This window comes from Saccopteryx leptura, chromosome 2 (assembly GCF_036850995.1).
Source record: "Saccopteryx leptura isolate mSacLep1 chromosome 2, mSacLep1_pri_phased_curated, whole genome shotgun sequence".
In the NCBI taxonomy this organism is placed as follows: domain Eukaryota; kingdom Metazoa; phylum Chordata; class Mammalia; order Chiroptera; family Emballonuridae; genus Saccopteryx; species Saccopteryx leptura.
This window is the reverse complement of record NC_089504.1, coordinates 23,741,932-23,769,161: the sequence shown is the minus strand read 5'-3', so window position 1 is coordinate 23,769,161 and position 27,230 is coordinate 23,741,932. Positions and strand designations below refer to the sequence as shown.

The 27,230-nt window shown below is 41.9% G+C and overlaps 1 protein-coding gene across 7 annotated transcripts in view; it reads right to left on the bottom strand.

Annotated features, from left to right (window-relative positions):
* The window catches only part of LPAR1 (lysophosphatidic acid receptor 1), a 145,842-nt gene extending 118,909 nt beyond the window's left edge, over positions 1 to 26,933 (bottom strand). The window contains exon 1 of one of the 7 annotated variants that reach the window (XM_066367456.1): positions 26,601 to 26,933. The gene's annotated coding sequence lies outside the window, so the exon portion shown is untranslated. Of the gene's footprint in view, positions 1 to 24,280; positions 24,457 to 25,549; positions 25,771 to 25,916; positions 26,305 to 26,400; positions 26,443 to 26,500; positions 26,527 to 26,600 lie in introns of those variants that run through there. The other 6 variants (XM_066367461.1, XM_066367460.1, XM_066367457.1 and 3 more) reach the window with 6 other exon arrangements.
* Between the last annotated feature and the right edge of the window lie 297 nt (positions 26,934 to 27,230).

The window sequence follows — 27,230 nt, the reverse complement described above, 5'->3', positions numbered from 1 at the left end:
GTAGAAAGATTTCTGTCAATTTTTATTTTTTTACTTTTTCCAGGGATTCTGAATTGTATATGTATTACTTTTACAAGTTATTAAAAATTAAAAGAAAATGATAGTGAACATATTTGTATATTTGAGTATATAAAGAGACATATGCCAAAAATGTTAACAGCAGATATTTCTGGTTTATAAGGATTTGGGTGGTTTTTGCCTACCGTATCTAATCAATGATGAAACAAATTATATGTATAAATACAGAGGAATAAAGACTGGATATTTAAAAGCATTAATAGTGTTTTTATTATGGATGCTAAGTTATTACATGATTTATAATTCTTACACTTTTCAAATTCTCTTGCTTTATTGTTTACGTTTTACACATTTTATTTATTTATTTGTTTTATTTCACAACAAAAAAAAATTTTAACATATGTCTGTGGATACATAGGTGGGTCAATTGTAGTTGATCTAGAATCCTGGGTTAAACTTTGTGCAAGGCAACACCATTTCAAAACAACCAACGCTGACATCAAGTGTGCAGCATACCCCCATATTTATATACAAGGTTCTCAGAGACTTACAACTTTATGGGAAAGTGTTGTCTTAACATGTTAAGACTTGAAAGCACAGAACAAAACCATGCGCAGATCTCCTAAAGGACCTGCAGGGGAATAACGGGCAGAAATAATACAAGAATGTTAACGGAGGCTGTCCCCGGTGCTGCAGTTCCCTCCTCGCGTTAATGTCTGGAGCAGGAGAGAACAAGAGGGCCAGTCAGGGGTTCTCAACGTTGACTCACATCTGGCCTCAATTTTGAGTCTTGGGAAGCAGAGCAGTGGAAGCAAGAGCACCAGGAAAATAAGGCAGGCACTAAATCCACCTATCTTAAACACATTAAAATTTACAACCATTGACATTGAAAGGGGGAAAGGCAACATGCACTACAGCCTTTTAACCTAAGGGGGGAAAAGAGACCAAGGCAACCAGGAAGAGGCCGGCAGAGCTACAATAGCAATGCTTGGCAGCCGCCGCTTCTCTTTGATGACATCAGCATCCACATCAGATACAAGACTTGTGTGTTTGTGTACGATATCCTTGAACTAGAAGCCGCAGATTTTAATCTCTAATTTATACAGGAATTAAAATTTCAGACCCTAGGCAACATATGTTCATCTGACTTCAAATATATAAGTTGCTGGCTAACGGTAGGAAAAAGCATCCGTGGGACCCAGCCGCTTTTCTGCACCCAAGTGGAATCTCCCCCTTCACACACGGCAAGGTTTGTCGGGCAGATGAAGACAAAGATCAAGTCACCTGTCTCCTCCTTTCCTCTTTCTGGTAAGTCCTATTTCACAGGTCCTTGACAACCTCTTTCCATCCAATATGAGAACACCATACTATTCTTGAAGGAATAGTACTATTGTCTAAAACACAATATAGTCCCCTTGCTGGGTGGTTCTGATGCCAACCCAGAATATGGGGAAACCAGCATCTCGCTTGCTCTCACATTAACTGTCAGGTGTTCAGTGAACTGAACATAGTGAAACACAGTCTATAGTTCGGTCCAACAGTCATTTCAAGTGGGTCCAGCTTTGCAAAATGCTATTACTAGGAAACTAAGAGTTATAGAAAATTAGAGTCCCCAAACCCACTGTTCCCCAAAGAAAATGACCCACCAGTAGAGTCTGTTAATAACACAGAGTCCCAGGACCTTCCCTGATTGCCTAAAGCAGAATTTTTGAGAGCAGGCCCCGGACTCTGAGTTTTAACTGAGCTCTCTGGTGATTCTAATGCAAAGTAACAAATGAGAACCACGGCCCTGCCCCACGGTAGCCAACAGTCACTGCTCTGCCACATGCTCGCTCACTCATCCTCTCATTCTCTAGTTCTCTGTGTGTGCCTCCTGGCAGCTCACAAGGACAGAAAGCAAATGACTAGTACAACCTGGGTTTGTTTCAGTTGATTCTTCAACCGGAATTCGAACTGGGGACTGGAAATCTCTTTTTTTAGTTCCAGTCCAAGTTTACCCCTAAAGAGAAAAACAGGACCTGAGACGTGGCAGGGCAATGGAGGAGAGGGGAAGGCTATTCGATGGGGCTGACCTGGGGAAAATAACTAGCCTGAAACAATTCTTCATTCGTACTTGATCCTTGAAGATAAGTGGTAAAAAAGCTGAGAAACTGTTCAATCTGAAGGAAGCTGCCAAAGAAAAAGGAGAGGACAAGGAAGGCAAGGAATGAGAGGAGAGAAAGAAGGCAGGAAATCCCCACGCAGCGGAGAAGGGGAATTCCTGTGGCTGCATGGGACACACCAGTTGGATTCGGTCTTTGCTTTTTTGAGAGTTCTAGAGTTTCACTCTTCCTATTTTAATTTTCTTGTATTAATACTAAGCTTTATGCAATTTAGAAAATGTTCTTCCCCAAAAAAGCACACTCAGAATCGAAGTAGGTGATGTCTACATTTGCAACAGTAACAAAAACTCAGAAGTCATTTGTAATTTGGATATACCACAACAATAGTAATTTGTATATACCGCGATGAGGATCAAATTTATTTCCTCAAATATCAAGATGAAATCCCAACATGGAAGACACAATGTGCCCATAAATCCTGTCTGTTGTTTTGGGTTCTGGTTTTTAAAATGGCACTTCATTCTATTTCCAAATACAGATGTAAAATGCCCACAAAACATCCTACTGCAAAACTAAATCTGCGAATTCCCGGGACCAACAAATCCACAATAAAGAGGCTAAATGCCAAACCCGAAATGGTAAATGTAACAATGATGACCCTTCGCATGTGGTAAAAGATGAATCCAATTAATGTTACCTTAAAAAGAACTTCAGCAACTCCTCTCCTTCCTGTCATAATTGCCCATTAGAAGCCTCAGAAGCCAGCTGTTTGGTGGAGACAGATCAGTGACATACAGAGAAGCACTTTCTGACCAACATACTACTTCACTCTGTGTAAACTCTATGAAACAGGCATTAATGGATTCCAAAGGCATTTAAAGAGGCCATAATCTGTTAAATATTTACAATTACAAGGGGATCAATAAAAATGGAATTGTTAAATGGTAACTTTCCAGATTGCTGTATTCTGATTCCAAAACAACAAAAAGGTAGCAGTGATTCAAAAAAATAACATTTTCAATAAGTCATGAGGCTGGAAGAGACATTAAAGGTTATCTAGTAAATCCCCCCTACCCTCCACTCCCTCTTCCAAACAACTCAGTCATCAAGCAAATCATTATTATCAAGGGCAGTTTCAACATATCTGAAAGTCTGACCTCTCTGTTTAGTCCCTCGATTACCCAGAATTATCCCGTGACACTTCAAAATCCCCTTTCTAACTGGAACTGTACATCCGTACAGATGTTCACACTCACGCTATATCTGCCCTTGGACGTCAAATTATCTAGCTTCCTGCCCCCTCCATTTTCCCCTGTTCATTAGCCCTGCCCAGCCTCAAGTTCTCATAATGTCCAGCCTAAATGTCATGGTCCACCACATGAGCTCCCCTCACACCAGCCTGCTACTTTCCACACTCCTTTCTGCCCTCTAACACCCCATTCTGGTCACACTCCAAACTTCGTATTATGCTGCCATTCACAGCCTCCAGAGGCCCCATGGAGAAAACTTAAGCTCAAGATAAGAATGTCACTACTAACCAATCAATGCATTCAGAGCTCACAGTCAAAGCCATTATAATGCTGTCATTCCTCTCGACTCTCTTCCATTTCTCTTGGTATCTCTTTAGTCCTCTCAAGTAAGCTCCAGAACTTTCATAGCCATCATGGAAAAATCAGAACTTAAAAAGCCTCTTTAAGTTCTGCCCTTCCCCTCCTCCTCTCCCCTACCACCCATCACTTGAATGATGTGGGATTTTCTTTCACACATTGTCTCTGGCTCATCTACCACACTCTCACAAACTTGAACACACATTAGAATCACCATGTGGCTGCCCGGATATGCCTCTCAAAACCTAGGTAAATTGGTTGGAAGAGTGGTCCCTGGATGTGGTTTATTTTTAAAACTCCCCAGGTGATTCTTAAGATAAACCAAGTTTGAGTATGGCTGATCAAGACAACACTGCCCACTCCCATCGTTTTAACTACCAAATCTGGAACTCCTTTCCAAGTTGCATTCTCATACAACTAAATGCATTCTAGAACCATTATTGCCCCCTGTATATTCCTAGGCATCTCAAACTCAACAGATACCAAACTATACTTCTCATTCTTCCTGTTATAGGATGAACTGTGTCCCCCAAAGTTTCATATATTGAAGTCATAACACCTAATAACTCAAAATCTGACCTTTTGAACATAGGGTTTTTAAAGAGGTAATTAAGTTAAAATGAGGTCATTAGGGTGGGCCCTAATTCAATATCACTAGTGTTCTTGCAAGATGAGGAAATTTAGACACAGACATGCACACACAGACAGAGGAAAGATCATGGAAAGACACAGGGAGATGACCATCTAACAAGCCAAGAAGAGATGCCTCAGAAGAAACCAACCCTGTTGGCACCTTGATGTTGGACTTCTAACCTCCACAACTGTAAGAAAAACCTTCATTATTTAAGCCACTTCATCCACTGTACTTAGTTATGGCAGACCTAGCAAACTCATACATTTCTCATGCCCTCCTGACTCGCTCTCACTTTTCCATCTTTCTCAATGGAACCGCCATCCATTCGCCATAACTTCTCCCTCTCCTACCAATATACTGAATTACTAAGTTGTGTCAATTCTTCCTCCTAAATATCTTTCTCATCTGCCTCCTTTCCTCCAAACCCACTATCACTGCCTTAATTCTCATCCTAATTATCTGTGCTAGGATATTCTAGTCCTTTCCACCTACCACTGCTTCACTTGGCTGTATAAAGAAGAAGCTTCCTGAAACAGAAATCTAGCATGCTAATGCTCTATTTGAAACCTTCCCATGGTTCCCCACTGCCTTAAGTCTAACTTCCTCAAGTACCGCACATTGGGTCTTCCAGCTACTTCTTACTTCAGCTATAACCTACCTTGCTCATTAAGCTCTTACACTTTAAATCTATTTAGAACTCCCTAGCTCATAATGCTGACCTATGCAGCTGTCTTTGCACATGCACTTGGCACTTCCTGGACACCCTCCTTGTTCAAGCTCTACGCCTGGTAGATACCTATTTCATCCTTTCAGCCCCAGCTTCAGCATCACCTCTCAATGAAACCTTTTATGACCCTCCTCCCATCCAGATTAACCACCACCTGCTCTATGCTGCGTCTGAAACTTATACGTACTTCACATTATACGGTGGCCATAATTTTGCAGGTGTCACAAACGCAAATACCCACAGGGACCAACCAGGTATCATAAACAAAGTATCTAGTGAAAACAGACCTTAAATCAGCATGATATAGAAACTAGACTTGCAATAGAACCGATTATAATGTCTACCTAGCTATGTCATCTTTTAAAACCTTGTATTGAGCAAATAAAAAGAATATGGGGCCAAATTCACTTAGCACATAGACTGCCAGTTTTGCAAACTCTTGCCAAAGGCATAAATGTCAGAGCCTTAACTTCTCTTCCTCCAGCTCCTTGAAGTGAAAAGCATGCCTGTGGGCATTCCCATACCCCAAATACCTGTGGCCACAGAATGATCCTTGTTCACACTACCTTCTCATGTCAGTGGGGCTGACATTCACACACAGATCGCCACTTAACTGACTACAAGAAAAGATACAGTGTTGAGTTGTAGAACCTTGAACTCACTGTACTTACCAAAAATATTCTTTTGTGTTAAATAACATTCATAGGCAATATCCTGAAAGATATCTAGCCCATCATTCCACAAGGAATGTGAAATATTTCTCCTTGGACGAAGCCACGCCAGCAAAGAGCTACTTTGTCTGAGCCGTCTTGCTTTGGCTCCTATAAAGTTGTTTTTCTGAAATAAGCTTTGGCATTATGCCATTGACCTGTATGGAGCAACATTAGTTTTTTAAATCTCACTGTTATATTCATCGTGAAGACTGTGCTTGAAGACATTGCTCATTACATTAACATATCCAATATTTAAAGAATGGTAAATAAATCCTCTCTCTTCCCAGCACCATGAAGTGTCGCCTCTTAGTCATTATCCTCAGAGGGCTTCTGGATCACATAGCTGATTGTGTCCCTTCTTTGTGTCAATTACCAATAAAAACATTGAAATGTGTAGCCCTTTTCTAATATATGGATAAGACCCTGAGGTGGACCCTCAGGGTTGGTCTTGGCTTAAACTCACGCTCACAAGTAACTAACTTCTTGCACTGCATGGATCACGCCTCTACTATTTGTGAGCTTTTTGAAGATACGACCTCCACCTTACCTAGATATCTCCAGAGTCTAGTAAGCGATCACGAATTGAATGTCAAACTGAATTGTATCCCATGTGATTACTTCCAATTATGAATGAAATGGTAAATTACCTCTTTAGGAAGCTAACTTAATTTCCCCAAAAGAACAAAAGTGGTCCCTGACCTCAATATCAATGGTACCTATTAGAAAATAAAGCTTTTAGGGACTGATCTGAGGAATACACACTTACAGTTACAAATACTATCTGGTTTTTAAGTCTTTGCTATACATTTATACAGTGTTATTTCTATTTTCTAGTAGTTAACTGATTCTTTTGTGGAAGTATACTAACCAGGGAGGTTCCACAATTAGTTCATACAGTGAATGCAGTTAAAACCAAAATATGGCCCTGGCCGGTTGGCTCAGCGGTGGAGCGTCGGCCTGGCGTGCGGGGGACCCGAGTTCGATTCCCGGCCGGGCACATAGGAGAAGCGCCCATTTGCTTCTCCACCCCCCCCTCCTTCCTCTCTGTCTCTCTCTTCCCCTCCCACAGCCGGGGCTCCATTGGAGCGGGGATGGCCCGGGCGCTGGGGATGGCTACTTGGCCTCTGCCCCGGGCGCTAGAGTGGCTCTGGTCGGGGCAGAGCGACGCCCCGGAGGGGCAGAGCATCGCCCCCTGGTGGGCAGAGCGTTGCCCCTGGTGGGCGTGCCGGGTGGATCCCAGTAGGGCGCATGCGGGAGTCTGTCTGGCAGTCTCTCCCCGTTTCCAGCTTCAGTTAAAAATATAAAGAAAAAAAATATATGTTATGACATATTATAATCTGTGCACTCAAAGGGTACAGGAGGACCAAGGGAAGTCTTGAGAAGATGCTCTCTGTTCGGGTACAAAGCGGTAGAAAAGTGGAGGACTAACCACCGCAGTGGGAGAGGCACATCCGCTAGTGGTTCGGGTCAGCTCCACTCAGTGTCACCCAGGGCTGATTATTATTAAACTTCCTATTGCTCTGATCATTTTCCAAGTTCTACAGATCCGCGTTTCATTCATACAAATGTATATCATTAAACTGTTCTCAGATTCTGCTGGTAGGAGTATAAACTGTTATCACTGTTTTGAAAATGGATTTAACCACTTCTCACCACTATTCATAAAAGTCATCCCTAACTTTCAGAGTGTAAATTTTATAGCTGGGAATCTACCCTAAAGAAACCATCTGAAATGCAGAAAAAGCCTCACATACAGGGAGGTAGAGCTACTGAATGAAATTAAGGTCACCTCTAATTATGATATACTAGTAAGACAAAGAACAGGATACTCATTGTACCCTGTAGGATTGCAACCATATACAATGTACGGAGAAAGTATTAAAAGGAAATACCCCATAAAGTTGACAATGGCTACCTCCAGGTGGGGGTTACAGTTACTTTTTTTTTTCTTTTTTATGTTTTTCTGAGTTTCCTACAATAAATACATATTACTTTTGTAATTAAAAGTAATAATCTAAATAATCTTTTTTAATCTAGTTGAAAACCAAATGATATTACTCTCAAATTAATGATCCCACCTTAGTCTCATAAAATTACATAGAAAACTGTTAGGTACAGTATTTTGAAAATAGTAAATAAATGAGGAATAAAACTAAATGTCCAAAAATAAGACAATGGTTGAATGAACAACAGCTTAACAACTTAATGTATTATGATTAAAAATATAATGACTCAGATTCTATTGGTATGTATAACAGTACATAGAAAATGGCCAGTAGAACAAAAACACTTTTGTTGCCTCTAGATAGAAGTAGACCGTAAAATAAACCATAAAGGAAATAGGCCAAAAACTAACATGTTTAAATGAAAAGTATATTACATTAGGGAACTGCAAATGTGTTTGTTTATTGAAATATTACCATAATGTGGTTTCAAAAATCATTTTTAAAACATTTTAAGAATATTATAAGCAGTTCACATAAAAATAAATATTTTTAAATGCATTGAATAGTTTTAAATACTTTAAAGCTGTGTTGACTGAATTTTTACCCTTTTACCCACCACTGTTATTCCACCATCAAAATGGCATAAAGAAGAAAAAGGGACTTTGGGAGGTAAATGATTCTGCATGCTCCCTGTGTTAGAATAAACCCAAAATTGTCCACTAACCTCTGTCATAACAGCTACTGGCCTGAGTTTATACCCTCCCCCTCCTAAATTATGGAACGTTAAATAAGTTTTACCATATTTCTTTTGCAGGAATAATATATTTAGACCTGAAATCTAGGCTAATTCTTATTCCTAGAAAATGGATTCAACAACGTTCCTAAGATCAGAATTAGAAAGAATTTGTGATTCCTGGTCCTTCGTTTTGAGGTAGTCAAATGCTTGAAGAGGAGTTGCTGGGACTGTGTTTCCCACGGTCATGGTGACAAAGCCCTGCCTGAGTGCTGAGGTTCCCTTGAATAAGCAGAGAAGTTCAACTGATGCTCCCAACTCTGAAAATAAAATTCCTCCAGGGAGCTTTCGGCTTTCATCTCCTCGCCGTCTCTCTCAGGGCTATCCAGAGTGCCTTTCCTCAGAACAGTAGGCAGAGCCTCAGGACACTCTGTGCCTCTTCCTGGCCTTGTCTGCCTTGAAGTGAACTTCACCGCCTGACTCTGACTCCCTCTGATCTGACTGATTTCTAGTGCTAGGCTTGAGCAATGCCTGTGCCTGTTACCTGCCTGGACCTATGCCCAGCACGGTCCCAACACTCCAACCTGCCCCTGCCTTGGTCCATATCAGGAGCCCACGATCCCGGCCAGATTTCCATAGAGTATCTATCAGCTTAAGCAGAATATACTCAACCAAAAATAAAGGAGGATAAGCTGATGAATCAACACACTAAGCCAAATACCCACAGTCACCTGGACTACTTGAATACATAGGAATTATAAATGAGGAATTAGGTAGAGCTCAAATGAAAAATAAAGCGTTCATCTCATCTTTTTTCATCAAATATATTTTTCCTCAAAAATAAGAACAAGTGTAAGAAAGTGTTCGTATTATAATGAGTAAACTTGAAAGACTAAAAGTTTTGAAATTACAAAAAAAAATAATGTGTTTGAACTGACTGATTTAATTTGTTGGTAAGAAAATTTGGGTCGCCCAGTACCTCTTGTTCCCATCCACACAAAGCCCGGTCCTTATCAAATCCTCCTATGAGTGTGTCCTCCATAGCATTCCTTAGCCCTTTAAATCTCTTTGAAATGACATCACTCACTGTTCGGGGGGTTTTCATAAAATGTGAATTACACCTAACAACTTAGATGTACTTACTGCCTATTTCCCCAAAGCAAGCATCCAACATGTAAACCTAGGATATCTTTTTCACCTTCACTGCTTCCGAAAGGTTAAAAAAATTAATTTTAAGTGTGGGAAAACCACAAACTATGATGTTGAAATCTTAAGTTTCTGCTCAGCTAAGTCCCAACCTTCATCTACTCTTCCATCTTTCCAGGAGAAGCACTAACAGTGTTCTACAAAGAGAAGGTGTTTGTGCTGTCTGATCTCACCTCCCAATGCACATGAGGAAGTAAATACCTGGAGTCCTCCCACCTTTAATTTGAGCTTATCAGACTAAAGCTGCTCCGTGAAATGGGGTCATCATTTCTTTGAAAATTAAACAGCCAGGCCCTGGCCAGTTGGCTCAGCAGTAGAGCATTGGCCCAGCATGTGGAAGTCCTGGGTTTGATTCCTAGTCAGCGTACACAAGAGAAGCGACCATCTGTTTCTCCACCCTCTTCTCTTTCTCTTATCCCCCTCCCCCTGCTCCGCAGCCATGGCTTGAATGGTTGAACAAGTAGGCTCCTGGCATTGAGGATGGCTTTATGGCCTCATCTCAGGCACTAAAATAGCTCAGTTGCCAAGCAACAGAGCAGTAGCTTCAGATGGGCAGAGCATCAGCCCCAGACGGGGTTGTCAAGTAGATCTTGGTTGGGGCACATGTGGAAGTCTATCTCTCTGCCTCCCTTCCTCTCACTTAAAAAAAAAGAAAAGAAAATTAAACAGCCAGGGGAAAGTTGAAAATAATCAGCTTAGAGTCACTGAATAATAAGATGGGAAGAATGATTTGTGCACATTTAGGACAAAGGCCTGAGGGCCGGGGAAGGTTTGGTTCTGTCAGAGGCCATGCGGCCAGCAGCAGGGAAATTGGCCCTTGAAGCATGACCTCATTAGTCTCAAACTAATTGGATCATGGTCTCATTAGTCTCAAACATTAGACTCACATTTCATTCAATCTCAGACTTACTTTATGAATTTCCAGTTTTAAATTTTTTAAATAAAAAAATTCTTTACACAGCTTTAAAAACAGTGGGGAGAGAAATGAACCCTTAAATTCTACCATAAAAAAATAAGCAGATAAAAAAATAAAAAGCCTAACAGCAATAATTCCAAGCCATTTCTTTTAAATCACCAGGAAACTATGAAATATCCAATCATCTGGTCTGCACTTACCAAAACTTAATTTCTGCATTCTATTTTTTTTTACAAATTATGCATAATTACGAAATTGATAACTACACTATGTAAGAATATTTTTTATCTAACTAAAACTGATACTACATATCCATGCAAACATTGTATAGTTCCTAACACAGAGCAAGCCTTCAATAAATGCTATTATTATAGTATTTAGCAATAGAAAAAAATGCTTAATCAAAAAACTGCTTCAACACGTATCTACGTACACCTCCCAGAAATATGCTTTCTATCCCTATTTGACTTTTATCAAGTGAAAAAATAAATAAAAAAGCCACAAACAGGAAGGCCCTTTAAGTATCACAAAAAATGCCAAATCATCAAACCAAAAGGAGTGCCTTCCACCTGCCATTCACTTCCAGTCCTCTATTTTGTTCCCATTACTAATTTCTTCCATGACTCTATAACCCCACACACACCCACCATGTCCCTTCACAGAGTTAACCCCTTCTCATTCTGCAGACCTAATCAAATGTCACTTCCCTAGGGAAATCCTGAATCACCCCAAAGTCAGATGAGGTTCCCCATTTAATCTCTTTGGAAACTCCCTATTCTTTTCCCTTGCAGCTTTACCACTTTTTGTATATATATCCTTGAGTGAACATCTGCTCCATATTGCTCTTCCCACTAGACTCCATGCTTCATGGCTCCAAAGGATAACAATGCTTTATTTCCCACTCTGTTCCCAGCTACTCACATAGGAACTGGTACTGTCCATAATAAAGACATGTCAAACAACAAATGACCCTAGTTCTACATAGAATAGCAACAGACTAGATCGGTGTTTTTCAAACTTCAGTTCATGAACAGATCAGTGTGTTTGAATCTTCTGAGTTATGACCAGCACCTTTTCTGAAATGAAAATAGACTATAATAGAAAAAATAAATGGGGAAAAAAATCAAGAGTTTACTGTACATGGTAAACAGCATGAAAATCCAGTTGTATTCATGTACGTATGTATGACCATTTCTGGCTGTGGGTCATGGTGAAAAAAATTTGAAAGCTACTGAACTAATATTCCAACAAAACTACTCAAACTTCCCACCAAACTGCTCAAGAAGATGCACAAAATGGCAAGAAAAAATTGGCAACAGTACTAGAAAGAGAGGAGGAAAAAGCTAAAATCAAGGCATATTTCCACTAACTCACTTTGCAGAAGAGGGTTAAGAAGCACATTCTTGGACCACATGAACTGAAAGATGCACATTGCACCTTCTGAACGTCAATAAAACAGATGCCCTACTAAATGTATAAAACAAACCCTGAGTCTAATTCAGAAATGCCAAAGATGCAACTGACCAGATAAATACAAGGACACCCCCCAATTACACGGGAGGCACCTGTGAAGCCAGACAAAGCAAGGGGCCTAAATGGACACAATTGCCAATGAAGGTCAAAACTAATTATGGACACATACAAAATATTGCTGCAGATTTTATTACAAAATAGAATGCAAAATCTAAACTATAATTAAAATTTAAGCTATGAGGTGAAATTTATAAAAATTTATTATGTATCTATATATTAATAAAAACTGGGAAGGGACAAGAAGGCAAGAAAAATAAAAGCATATTACATTCATTGTTGTGCAAAGGAGTGGGGTTAAAAGTTATTTATTTCTGGCCCTGGCAGGTTGGCTCAGTGGTACAGCCTCACCCAGCGTGTGGAAGTTCTGGGTTTGATTTCTGGCCAGGACACACAGAAGAAGTGACCATTTGCTTCTCCATCCATCCTCCTCCCACTTCTCCCTTTCTTTATCTATCTATCTATCTATCTATCTATCTATCTATCTATCTATCTCTATCTCCCTCCCCTTCCCACAGCCATGGCTTGAATAGTTCAAGCAAGTTGGCTCCGGACAATGAGGATGGCTCCATGGCCTTGTCTTGGGTGCTAAAATAGCTCATTTGCTGAGTGACAGAGCAGAAGCCCCAGATGGGCAGAGCATTGACTAGAAGGGGGCTTGTCAATGGATCCCAGTCAGGGTACATGCAAGAGTCTGCCTCTCTGCCTCCCCACTTCTCACTTAATAAATAGATTGATAGATAGACAGATAGATAAATAAATAAATAATAAATAAAAAGTTATTTAGTTCTCTCACTTTGGGAACCAGAAAAACATAGGTTTGTGAAAGTATTTGGAAACATAAAGGCAATCCATCAGTCATAAAACTGAACACCACACTTGGCCATTTCAAAATCCTATGGATGTATGAAACAAAAAATACATTGAAAAAGAGACTAAAGAAAAGCTCAGGAAGATTATTAGATTGTACCACATGAAAATGCCATTTTTATAGATCAAAAGGAGTCAAATAATTCCGTATCACTCAACCTATCAACAGTGATAAAAATGGCAGTTAACACATCCATCGTGCCAAGCATTTCTGAAGCATTGAAGATTTTTGTATGTATGTTGTTTTGTTTGTTTTTTTACTAATAGAGAACTGTTGTCTTAGAAACATTGTGCAATTTACTGAAGGCCATGTGGCTAAATACTGGTGGAAAAAGGCAAGCCAGTACCTTTCACAGCAAAGAGAAAACTTGAGAGTAGGAATTAAACATATTGGTTGTAACAATAAATGTAACACCAATAACTTTCTCTATAAGATGTATGTTAAAACAATATCAATTAAATATTGCTCACAGGAAAAAATATATTAAATGAAAAGACACCAAAAATTTAAAATTAGAAGGATAAGTGAAGTCATTTCAGAAAAAGACAAAAAAAAAAAAAGAGGAGTGATAACATTAAGGTCAGGAAAAATGTAGAATGCAGTCCCAAATGCATAGAGGGTTATAGTATATTAATAAATACATAGTGAAGGCCTATCAGAAACCTTTATGTATTTAATAGCATGCTAACATAGAAATTGCTGTAAAAACATTGACAAAAGCCCATTTATAGAGAGAGACTGAAAATGGAACATTATCAGTCTATGTCAGCTCAAGTACAGAATCAAGGCATGAAGACGTGAATGATATTATTACAGTGTCTGAATTAACAAACACATCTGTACTGTCTCCCAGAGAAAATCATGCTCTTTTCAAGCATCAGGCCACAGAATCCCTTAATCAACAAGAAACAGAAACGGTACAAACCTCACTTGTTACCATGATAAGCCAAACCAGCAATTTATGCAAAAGTTTACATGTATATAACACGGCAATATTCAGCCAAGTCATCTTGAACCACTAGTAGTCCCAATGAAGTCAGATATTAACAAGAATGTTTACTTTCTCTGCACTGTTTTTATTTTTACAGTGATTTGTATTAGCACAGAACAGAACTTGAAGCTAGTTCCAGTTTTAAAAAACTGCTACTTTCAGATGAAAATTCCTCCTCCCTCCATAATGACTGACTCAAAATGTTTTAAAATACTGCTAATTATTTTAAAGTTATTAAAAATGAAGTACTATGTATCAAAAAATGCCAACAAAGTTGATCAATTTCTACCCTTACATTATTGCATCCGTTAAAACAAATGACCTAACGTCAGCTTAAGAAGTAAGAGTCACAGACCAATGGAACAGAATAGAAAGCCCAGAAATAAAACCACATATATATGGTCAAATAATCTTTGATAAAGGGGCCAACAACACACAATGGAGAAAAGAAAGCCTCTTCAACAAATGGTGTTGGGAAAACTGGAAAGCCACATGCAAAAGAATGAAACTCGACTACAGCCTGTCCCCGTGTACTAAAATTAATTCAAAATGGATCAAAGACCTAAATATAAGACCTGAAACAATAAAGTACATAGAAGAAGACATAGGTACTAAACTCATGGACCTGGGTTTTAAAGAACATTTTATGAACTTGACTCCAATGGCAAGAGAAGTGAAGGCAAAGATAAATGAATGGGACTACATCAGAATAAAAAGTTTTTGCTCAGCAAGAGAAACTGATATCAAAATAAACAGACAGCCAACTAAATGGGAAATGATATTTTCAAACAACAGCTCAGATAAGGGCCTAATTTCCAAAATTTACAAAGAACTCATAAAACTCAACAACAAACAAACAAACAATCCAATAAAAAAATGGGAAGAAGACATGAATAGACACTTCTCCCAGGAAGAGATACAAATGGCCAACAGATATATGAAAAAATGCTCAGCTTCATTAGTTATTAGGGAAATGCAAATCAAAACTACAATGAGATACCACCTCACCCCTGTTAGATTAGCTATGATCAACAAGACGGGTAATAGCAAATGTTGGAGAGGCTGTGGAGAAAGGGGAACCCTCATTCACTGTTGGTGGGACTGTAAAGTAGTACAACCATTATGGAGGAAAGTATGGTGGTTCCTCAAAAAACTGCAAATAGAACTACCTTATGACCCAGCAATCCCTCTACTGGGTATATACCCCAAAACCTCAGAAACATTGATACGTGAAGACACATGTAGCCCCATGTTCATTGCAGCACTGTTCACAGTGGCCAAGACATGGAAACAACCAAAAAGCCCTTCAATAGAAGACTGGATAAAGAAGATGTGGCACATATACACTATGGAATACTACTCAGCCATAAGAAACGATGACATCAGATCATTTACAGCAAAATGGTGGGATCTTGATAACATTATAAGGAGTGAAATAAGTAAATCAGAAAAAAACAAGAACTACATGATTCCATACATTGGTGGAACATAAAAATGAGACTAAGAGACATGGACAAGAGTGTGGTGGTTACCAGGGGTGGGGGGAGGGGGGACAGGGGGAGGGTTGGGGGGAGGGGGAGGGGCACAGAGAACTAGATGGAGGGTGGCGAAGGACAATCTGACTTTGGGCGAGGGGTATGCAACATGGTTTAATGACAAGATAACCTGGACATGTTTTCTTTGAATATATGTACCCTGATTTATTAATGTCATCCCATTACCATTAATAAAAATTTATTTAAAAAAAAAAAAAAAAAAAAGAAGTAAGAGTCAGACTTTCGTTTATTGTGTTGACTTTTTCAATCACATTTTTTTCCTGGATCACTGTCTCCTTCCTCTTCCATCCTCACCTCCCAATTACACTTAACTAATTCACTCCATCTCTGAAGCCTCGGTACAAATGCTCCTTTCTCAGAGAAACTGCCCCCACCCCTCCCAGAACAAGTTCGTCTCCCCATGACCCCCTTCCACAATGCCCTGCCTGTCTCCCTAACTCCAGTCGAGCTTGGAGTTACTTGTGCAGAGGCAGGCTCCTCCCCTGGATTGTCAGTGTCATGCCACCAAGACTGCATCTTATTTACTATGATATGCTCAGTCAATGGGAAATATATTATTAATCTTTTATTCAAAAAATTTCTCTTCAGCCTGACTTGTGGTGGCACAGTGGATAAAGCGTCGACCTGGAATGCTGAGGTCGCCGGTTCAAAGCCCTGGGCTTGCTCAGTCAAGGCACATATGGGAGTTGATGCTTCCTGCTCTTCCCCTGCTTCTCTCTCCCCACTTCTCTAAAATGAATAAATAAAATCTAAAAAAAAAAAAAAAAATTTCTCTTCAAACAAAATTTTTCTTCAAAAAAAGATTAGTTTTACTATGTGCAACGTATTGTACTAGCATTAGGAAAACAGTGGCGAATAAAACAGAATTTTTTAAAAAATAATGCTTTCCCTCAACTAAGAGGATAAATATATATGATGAAGAAGTGAGTATCGGGCAAATCAGAGAAATGAAAGGCTCATACAACTTCAAATGCAGTAAGGAGAGAAGGCCTTCAGTAGAGGATGACATTGGAGTTGAGAATGACGATGACAAGGGAGCAAGCACACGCACACCTGGGAACAGAGCACTCCAGGCAGAGGGGACAGTCGATGCAGAGGTCTAAACACCACAGTCCACACTGTGTAGGTACATTCACGCATGAGGCTGGTTTAGAATAGGGGTAGGACTCTGGGAACGTAAGCCCCTAAAGATATGCAGAGAAGCGCAAAGCCATAGACAGAAAAGGAGCAAACAGAATAAGGAATGATTAGTTAAGTGTGATACACATTACATACTGTGACTCTTAAGTAGTCATTGGAAGTTAAAAATGAAATAGATTTTAGTGGCATGTTTACTTAGGATATAAAGCAGAATAAGGTTAAATATTTGAGAAATTCAAATACAGTATTTTTTTAAACTGGAAGATAGTCCTGCAAGATCCATTCATGCATGTTAAGCCCCATCCAGGTGTACTTTTTTAAAAATATCTTTTTACTATAACTTTTTTATGTTTAGATATGCTTAGAGGCACAAATAATTCCCATTGGTTGATAACTGCCTACAGTCTTCAGTACAGTAACATGCTTACAGGTTTCAATCCTAGGCGCAGTAGGCTATATGATACAACCCAGGTGTGTGGCAGGCTCTACCATCCAGGTTTGTGTAAGTATATTCTATGATGTTCGCAAAATGACCAAATCACCTAACAATGCATTTCTTACAATATATTGCCAGTGTTAAGTGGCACATGACAGTATTTATTTTGACATATAATAATCAGTCCTGAGTTCCGCCAAGCTGTGACTTCTCAGCTAAGTTTCCAAGCTGAAAATCTCTGCCAACATGCCTCGCTGGACCCAGTCCTCATACTCTCGTGTCCCTTCTCTCTGTTGATGGCATCAACATGCCCTCCTTCTTTTATTTATTTATTTATATTTTTGTCCCTAACAGCGCCCAGCATCCTTCCAGTAGCCCTTCGGGATTGATGCCAAGCGTACCGCCACTGTGCCCTGTGCTGCAAACCGTGACCCACCCCTCATGGCAGCACAAGGGCCTTCCTTCTGTATTATTACTCTTCTGCGCGGAATGAGCCTTTCACCCAGCTTGTCCGCTGAGGACAGGATTGTGCTGCAAATCTTGACTCCTGAGCAAACGTACTCTCTCCATCCTCAGATAATCAGATGGCAGTTCATTTAAATCTCGGTTTGCAACATTTATCACTGTCTGCCTGACCTTAGGCGCATTTGTACCCATGGCTCTCCATGTTTATGAGCTACTTGAGGGCAGGGACCATATTTTCTTGCTGGTTGCTTTTCTTCTTCTATTTTTTTATGTTATTTTAGTGTCCTCAGCCAAGCATAGGAACTTAACCTCAGAAGTGTGCAAAGATTTCAGCTGTATCAAACTGACTAGGCAGGATCTCATATAAAGTAACTAGCGACCTTGGGAAAATCGGCCATCCTGCCCCAGCCTTTGAACCTTGAGGTCTCTGTGTCTACTCAGAGAGTAAAGCAAGCCTGTGGAACAATAAATACTGGGTACAGAATGAATGCCTCATTTTGTTGACATGACAATAACCCTTCTCCCAACAAATCATAATCCAAGATGGCAAAGGAGCCCCTTAACAAAAGGCAATTCTGTTTCTCCCTCAGTAGGGACACTCCATCCCTACCCTCTGCTGATGCCCAATGCCCAAAGAGTTCCTCTAATACGCCCACAACGAAACCTGCCTAGAATCAGTAGTTCCACCTATCTGCTCTGCTCCACAGGTATTGCTAGGCCTTCCCCAAACACCTTGTTCCCCACCTAACAAAAGGCTCACAGATGCCAAATCTGTGCTCCGAAATGCCCCTCCTCCCCTAACACCCAGATGAAGCACAGTCCTTGTGGAAATAACATTCTCCAAAATGATATTTGTTGCCATTGTGGTCAAGCAGCTGGAAATAGTTTTCTTGTTCCCCGTTCATAACAGCCAGACATTCATATCTCTCTGACAAGAACTCTTAATTGAGTAATATCATGCTGTACTGATTAAAGAGGAACCATGCAGGCTCTTGGGACTTGAAACTTCTGAGCCATGGTGGCAGCCTCAACAACAGCCTCTCTAAAACTGAAGAGAATAGAGGCCAGAAGGAGTGCGTGCACACACAGATACACACGCGTGCGTATGTAAACATATCCATGGGTATACATAAACAGACACCCACACACTCACGTCCCACACACACGTCAGTATATATAAACACGGACATTCTTCTAGCTTTCTATAAGTAACAGTACAAGTGTGGAAGGTTATGTAACAATAGATGACAATGAGTTATATCAGATAGATAAGGTTGAATTGCCAGAAGGAGATTATTACATTTACTCTGACATATATATTTTTGAATCATTACAAAAGCCACATATTATATAGTGAATGGAGCTACCTTCTTCTGGTTGGAACACTTTCTACTGTGTACATATCCCTGAGTGATTTAAACAAGTAAGTAAAATGCATTAACAAAGCAAAGGACCATGATACCATGACCTCAAAATAGGTCTGTCTGACTTCTCACGAACACTAGATTTGGATTATCCTAGGAAACAAGTCATACAGTGGATACAGAACTCAAACAAAAGTTGGGTCAAAATTAGAATATCCAAAATGAAATGCAAGCCAGTATTACACATAAGAAACAGCTACATCTGTTTCTAGACTTGACAACTAACAGGTACATTTGGGCAAAATATTTCAAGTTTATAAAAAAGATGAGAATGCCGGGCTCTGTCTCCTCATTCTTCTCTTATTAGGAGGGAAAAGCTAAGTGACTTGAAAATACTGAGATCAGTTTGAAGAAAACATTCCTAAAGTTGAAGAATACCTCAACAAACTGCTCCATATTTGAGGTTTATTTCAAAAGAATTTCTGTTGTTAACATAAAACAACAGAATACAAGCTCCCTCCGAGAATAGGCCTTTTGTGCCATGGTAGGTGTGCAACAAATATCTATTGAATATGGAATGGATAAATGAACAAAGAAAAAGTAAAATTAAGAAACAAGTAAGTGGAAACTAGAACTAGTAACCAGATAATATCAGTTCTTATTCCTACTTTACAAATATAAAAAGAGAGGAACTTTGGTTTACAGCAACAGCACAACTGGAAATAAAATATATATCCCACATAAGTGGGCTATAAAACTGAGACTCATGCACATAGAAAAAAGTGAAATAGTTACCCAGGAGAGGGGAGTAAAGAAGGACAAATATACAGTGTTGGAAAGTGATTTGACTTTGGGTGATGGGCACACAAAGCAATCAACTATTCAAATGCTACAGGCATGTTCACCTGAAACCTATGTACTTTTTATTGATCACTGTCACCCCATTAAATTTAATTTCAAAGTTAAAAAATAAAGCCTAAAATCCCTCTATTATGATTCCTTTGTTCTCATCTAGGTTTCTTGGTTTATCTCCTACAGTCCTTGCAGATCCTAATCTTCCAGGAGATTTTCCTGACCCACCTCAACCCCACCCACCCTAAATTGCAATCACCTGTTAATATGTCTATAAGCTCCTTGTGGGGGGTAAAAATCCTGCCGTATTTACCCCCCACTCCTTGCCCCTAGTACCTAGCCCAGTGCTTGGTGTATAGCAGACAGTCAACTAAGTGTTGCTAGGGTTGAAAAAAAGTTGTTTCCTCTGCCTCTGAATCATTCCTCCTTTCAAAGAGCAGGGAATAACCTCTGTTGGGGAAGAATCACAGAAAGAAGGCAGTTGGGTTGGTCAAGGACAAACAAACAGAGAGAAAGAAAATTGAGTATAGTAGACTTACATGAAATCAAGTCCAGTCTATTGCTCTGAAACTTAAGAAAATAAAGAGAAATTTTCTTTAAAAAAGGAAAAAACTAATGGTTCATAGTAGCAATCTCCATATAGTGAATCCTAAAGTTTCAGAGGCATAGGCATGCATAATGGCCATAATGAACAAAATGTCCCCTAACAGTTTCAACCTGGGAAACCCATTCCTACAAAGACGCATGATCAGGTGTTATTAATTTTCTTTTTCTCTTTTAGAGAAAGAGGCTGATTTTGAAATCATTTTCCCTTATCTCCATATTAAATACAACAAACATTGCCTGACATGTGTGTGTTAGCACTGGAGTAAAGTTAAGAGTCTGCCCTGTGATTAGATCACTTTAGTACCACAAAACTAAAATAAATTATAATCTTAAACCCATGCATGCAGTAAAATAGTCCTCTTTCATTTCTGAAAGAAATTTGGTTTTTACATGAACTTCAAGGTTAAAGTTTCTATAGCAAAGATCAGATGAGCTAACATCAAAGTATTAAAACAATTTTCTTTGCCCCATCCCCATAAGTCATTAATACCAACAACGCTATTTTGAAATTGTACTAATCTACTGGGGGGAAAATGCCAGAAAATGTAAATAAAATCTCTTCACACACACACACACAGAGACACACACACCTATCCTTCTAATAAATGTAGTATACTAACCTTGGGCTCCTTCACTTAATTCAATGATCAGACAAGCCAAACCCAAGTTTCCTTGCAGAGATTAAGCAAACTCCTGGGAAGATCATTCATTCAAATTGTATTCAGAAGATAGTAAAAGGCTGCTGACCTAATCTCCTTTCATTATCTGTCTCCTTGGTAACCTAGTATCACTAGATTCAAGGGCAATTAGAACACTTACCCAAATCAACTCCACCCTGGACATGCAGCTGACAAGCTGTCCATTCTGACCATGACAGAGGTATTGGGGTGTGAGAGGAAGCCCACTGGGCTGCTAAGCACCTCTCCAGACACATCCCACAGACCTTCTTCCTACAGGAGAAAACGAGCTAGACACCTTCGCTCTGGAGATGGGGGGAGGGGGCGCAGATGACCAAAAGGAAGGTTGTTTTAAAAAGTATCAGTATTAAAAAACAAGAACTACATGATTCCATACATTGGTGGAACATAAAAACGAGACTAAGAGACATGGACAAGAGAGTGGTGGTTACCAGGGGTGGGGGGAGGGAGGACGCAGGAGGGAGGGAGGGAGAGAGTTAGGGGGAGGGGGAGGGGCACAGAGAAAACTAGACAGAGGATGACGGAGGACAATCTGACTCTGGGTGAGGGGTATGCAACATAATTTAATGACAAAATAACCTAGACATGTTTTCTTTGAATATATGTACCCTGAATTATTAATGTCATCCCATTAACATCAATAAAAATTTATTAAAAAAAAAAAAAGTATCAGTATTGAGCAGGCTACTTCTGTTGGAGGTTACACATAATACAGGATTTTGGGTTAGCCCTCAATGCAGTACTCAGAGTGCTACTCTTTCCCACCTCCTCCCCTCCATCAGCACCCTTACCCTTTCCAAGGGCACTCACCCCAATTCCAAACCAATAATTCTTTCTCTTTTGTGCTACAAATATCCAACCACTGTGGTTAAATACTATGCATAACATAAACAGGGTCAAGAATGCTGGCTGCCATGGGAATCTTGTTTAAATTAGCATTAACCAGCAGGCTTTTCCCTAAACAAAACAAAACAAAACAAAACAAAATGCCTCCTTGGTCAGCTCTGTGCTTGGAGGGTGGTTTTAACGCACATGCCCTAAAGGTCTCAAAAGGTCCTAACATAACCCTACAGCATCATTAATTTTTACTAAATTAAATTTCTCTAAAGTAGAAAAAGCACTATCAGTTGGGGTAGGGGGGACTACATATTCATTGATTCTGTAACCTGTATATAATGAGTAAACTAGCAGCAGTGTCCTAGAATTCACTAGCCATGAATTACAATGGAATTTAACAGAATAAAAGCCCAATCACACCCTGGCCAGTTGGCTCAGTGGTAGAGCGTTGGGCCAGCGTATGGATGTCCCAGGTTCAATTCCTGGTCAGGGCACACGAGAGAAGCAACTATCTGCTTCTCTCCTCCTCCTTCTCCCCCTTCTCTCCGTCTTCTCTTCCTGCAGCTAGTGGCTCAGTTGGTTCAAGTGTTGGCCCCAGGTGCTGAGGATAGCTAGGTTGGTCCCAAGGCATGGGCCTCAGGTGCTAAAAACAGTTTGATTGATTCGAGTATACCCCAGATAGGGGTTGCTGGGTGGATCCTAGTCTAGGCGAATGTGGGAGTCTGTCTATCTCCCTTCTTCTCACATTCAAAAAAGAAAAAAAAAGCCTTATCACTTCTCAATCATTTCACCCCTACTATGCCCCAATATGTGTCATTCAGTGTCTTCCTACATCTTGTAGTTAAATAATACTTTCCTTTCCCCATCCCTGCACAGCCCAACTCTTTAAAATAACATCCAAGTTTGCCCATAATTTACTATCTGATATCTTTCCAGCCTTTATTACCTTGGACTCCAACCACATCTTCACCCTTCAACACTCATCTTTTAAGAGATGCATCATTTTCATCCTTCAAACCCCTTTCAGAAGTCTTCCCCAAAGTCAGACTTTAATTTTCCATTCCCTGGCATGCCAAGGTTCTCGGATTCTACAGCTGCTGCCCCGTTATGCAATCCAGCTGCTCTACTGAAGTTAGCGTGCCTTTTCCCTCACACTGCTGCTCCTTCCAGAGCCTTCTTCTTATCATGCTAACATCCCCACTAAGGGAGGAATACAATAATTGCTTCTTGAATTAAAATATCCTCCTTTTCTCTCAACTCTAAGACATCCATAATAGTCCTTCACGAAAGAGTTAAATAATAACAACACGACCGACACTTTTGGGATAACACATGTAAAAATAAGAAACCAAACAGGAGTATGACAACCAGTCAGCAAGGCCAGGGCAGACTTTCAGACTTTAAACCGAGAGGTTACATTCAAGATTTTATTACATCACTCTTCACTTTTAAAATAAATCATGTTCCTAACAGTATGTATGTATATCGATAACAGAGAAATTAAAGAAAGACGGGCCACACATCAAGCATAGACATTAAAATCTTGACCTCAAACTAAATTTCAGAAGTCTTCATGATTTCCTGAACACTTAGAGCTTCCCAGTAAAAAATGATAGAGTGCACTCTCCCCAGATTGCAACTTTCCTTACAAAGCATTTGAAATAAGTTCTCTGGCCCTGACAATCAGGATCAGAATGAATGTCATCATGTATCAAAAAGATTTAGCAAGTACAGATTTTATTTTCTTTGAATTTTCCGGTAGGTCTAACAGAACAGATTCAGTGAAACCTTGAAAATACTATGGTATATTATTTTAAATCAAATTACTCATTGGAAGATATTAACTTCAAAGGCAAATAGAAATTTCAAAAGGCAAGTTGCTGAAAGGGCTGCCACTTAAATCCCCACTTCTATGATTTCCCTTCTCCCCTCCCCCAGCATTGACAGGGAAACTGAGGTCCAGGCTGTGTGCCCACGGGGCTGGGCAGCAGCTGCCCAGCTAAGAGACAATAATGCAGATTTGAAGGAATATAGATTAGCGGTGAGGATCACCTTGATTTTAAAGCTAAGAAGGTTCACATATTTTAAATAAGGGTAATGGAAGGTTGAAGGGGTGGGGGAGAATAGGACTGATGCCCTTGTGGAGGAATAAAGGGAAAAAAGTGAAAATGAACTCCCAGCTAAAGTCTCTTCCCCCTCCAGGCATCTTCTAATCGTTTTTCCTTCACTTTCCTGGAGCTCTCGACCTCTCACTTCCCTCCAGAACTAACTAACCCCTTCGCACTTCCGCTTGACCCTCTTCCTACTGTTCTTACATGGGATTACCACCTACCTGTTCCTAGTTACTTGGGGAGCTGGGAGGAACAGCAAAGGTCATCAAACCCCTCCATCTTCTAGACGAGGACACCGAGACGGAGAACGCGATGACCTGACAGGGTAAGGTCGCACCACTAGGGGACGCGGCGGGCGTGCTGCCTTGAATTATGTCAACCAAGTCCTCCAGCCTGGCCCCTCAACCCGCGCCTTCCCTCCACACAGTAACTACTTCTTTCTCTTGCCACTTAGCTCCTTTATCCTCAAATTAACCGGTATCAGGAAAGACGCAGCCTTAAGATACTTATAGTGCTGGTTGTTGCAAACAATTTCGTAGTGGGGGCAAATATGCTTCCTCCTCCCCGGATTTGTTAAATCCAAAGGCTGAAACAGCTAGGCGGCGTAGAGTGAGCGAGTGTGTAATGGAATTTAGTTCGGTCCAAACAACCGTAACTCCAATATACACCCTTTTTCGTTGGAGCTTACTCTTCTATTTGTCAAGGGACTGTCTCCTTCCAAGAACTTATCAGTATTACCCGTGCAGGATCTCCCTTTAACCAGAATTGCAGGCTTTGAATCACTTCACAGTTAGGCTTACGCCAGGCAAACGATACTTATTCAAATAGGTGAAAAACACGGACTGTTTGGAGCCTGGAGGAATAGAGAATTTCGCTCTAATAACTGCAGTTACTGTGTTTTCAATATTCACTTTCGCAAATATGTATCTATTTTCATGGGAAACAACGCATTCATAGTGAGGTTTTAACAAGCGATCACTCACTCGCTGGAAGCCCATATTTATGAAAAACCCACAGATTTCAACAAAAAGCAAAAGAAAGACGAGCAGAAGCAGCAACAGAGAGCAACAGTCTCGGGCCTCCGACAGGAGGCAACAAGTCCTGGATGCCCATTCTCACACATCAAGGGCCAAATGGCAGCAAAGAAAAACAAGAATACATTTTCAATCCATTCAACACAAACTAGTCCTACACAAACCAAACGAGCCCGTTGATTTCAAAACTACCAAATCAAAGCCAGGTCCCTCCCTTGCCTTAGATTGTCCAGTTACTTGCTAAGCGTGTTTGTAAGCGGCTGGGCAGAAACTTAAGTTTAAAGTCCTCATGCCCGGGGAAAGACTACTGAGTCGTCGGTGAGAAGCAAGTGGTGCGGGAGCTCGGAGCTGCGGGACGCGGGGTCGCCCGGCGGTCCACGTCCACCGGAATCTTGAGTGGCCGGGACAAACCTTCCCGTGCCCCCACCCGGTCCCAGGTAACCCGAGGCCACCTACGTGTCACTTGGGTGGGCCCCAGGACGCACTGACCTGGCCGGGGGACAGGAGGGCCAGCGGCCCGGGCGGCTGCGGCAACTTCCCTCCCGGGGCTCGGTCCACTGGTTGAGTAGGGAGGCCGGGACAGCCTCGCCTCCTGCAGGCCGGCCAGCAGGCACGCACACCCACCCACACCCGACCCGGGCGAGCGAGCGAGCGCGCGCGCGCACACCCACACTCACACCCACACACTCGCACACACAGTCACAAAGCCCGTCTGACGCCGGACAGTGCAAACTCAACGCGCCGTTTGGCGTGGAGGCGACCCGGCGGCCCCTGGCTCCGAGACCAGAGGGCGCCATCCCCCGCCCCGCGCCCGCCCCTTTACCTGCGCCCGCCGCCGCCGCCTGGAGTCCTGCTCCCGCCGCCCCCTGGCCAGCCTCCGGCTGCGCGGTCAATCCCCGCGGCCCCCGCCCCACGGCCGGCCGAGCCCGGGCCCGCCCCTCGGCCGTCGCCGGGAGCGGGTACACCCCCTGCGCCCACCCCGCCGGGGTCCCGCGCAAGGCCCCGGAGGCCGGGGAGAGCTCCGCGGCTGCGGAGTCCAGGCCGCCCAAGATCCAGGCAGCGCTCGGAGATGGGACAGGGGAGTCACAGCTCCAGGAGCGTCAACAGCCGCTTGGCCCCAGCTGCTCGGGCTCCGGCGCGCCGGCAGGGGCCACCGGAGAGGGGGCGCCGAGGGAGGGCCGAAGCAGCAGCAGCGCGGGTGCCCGGCTCCTTCTTCCTCCGCCTTCTTTCTTTTCTGCTTGCTCCACGTAGCACAAATCAGCAATCCCCGCACCCCCAGACTCCCTCCCCCTAACCCATTTTCCTACCTGGTGTGACACCCCCAGGTCCCTACCTTCTGCAATCCCCTTCCCCCATTCATTCGCTGTTCCCGCCCAGGCTGCCTACGCCTCCCATTCATTATCTTACCAATCCCCCCTCGGCGCCCCCGCCCCCGGATCAGACACACCCGCGGCGGGAGACGCGCGGCGGGATCGCGATCCCCACCCCCAGGCCCTCCGGCGCTCACCTCAGCGCCCGACGGCCGGCGGGACTCCAGTGCGCTCCCCACGCGCTGCATTTCCACTTCGTCGCTCTTCCCTTCCCACGTGAAAAGCTCTGGAAAACACCGCGGGGCCCGTAAAACCCCTGAAGTATGGCTTCTCGTAGTTCAGTTCCTAAACTTATCAGAAGACAAAGTTTCTCCCAGCGCAGCCTTTAATTGGAGGCGGCAAAACCCGGAGAGTCGATGTTGCTTCTAGAAAGGTGCATACGTTACTGTTTCTGAGTTTTCGATTGACTGGGTCTGCAGACCAAGGCCAGTGTGACTGTGCTCCCTTAGTTCACCACGTCCACGATTATAAATTTCTCTTCCGCTTTCCCAGTGAAACTTTGCAAGTGCATACTATCAGTTTTAGAAGAGTAATTAAGGGCGGGGAATGCACACCTGGAGGTGTGGGCGGGAGCGGAGCAGGACTGAGGCCTGGCGATCGTTCTCAGGAAAGTGGCAGCCACGAAGACATCCGCCCAGGCCCTAAAACAACACCCAGTCAATCGGGGGCAGTACCGCCGCGCCACCCCCCACCCACCTCCCACCCTTGATTCCCAGGATTTCCGGAGTGTGGGCAAATTCTCTGCCTCTCCCTCCACTGCTAAACCT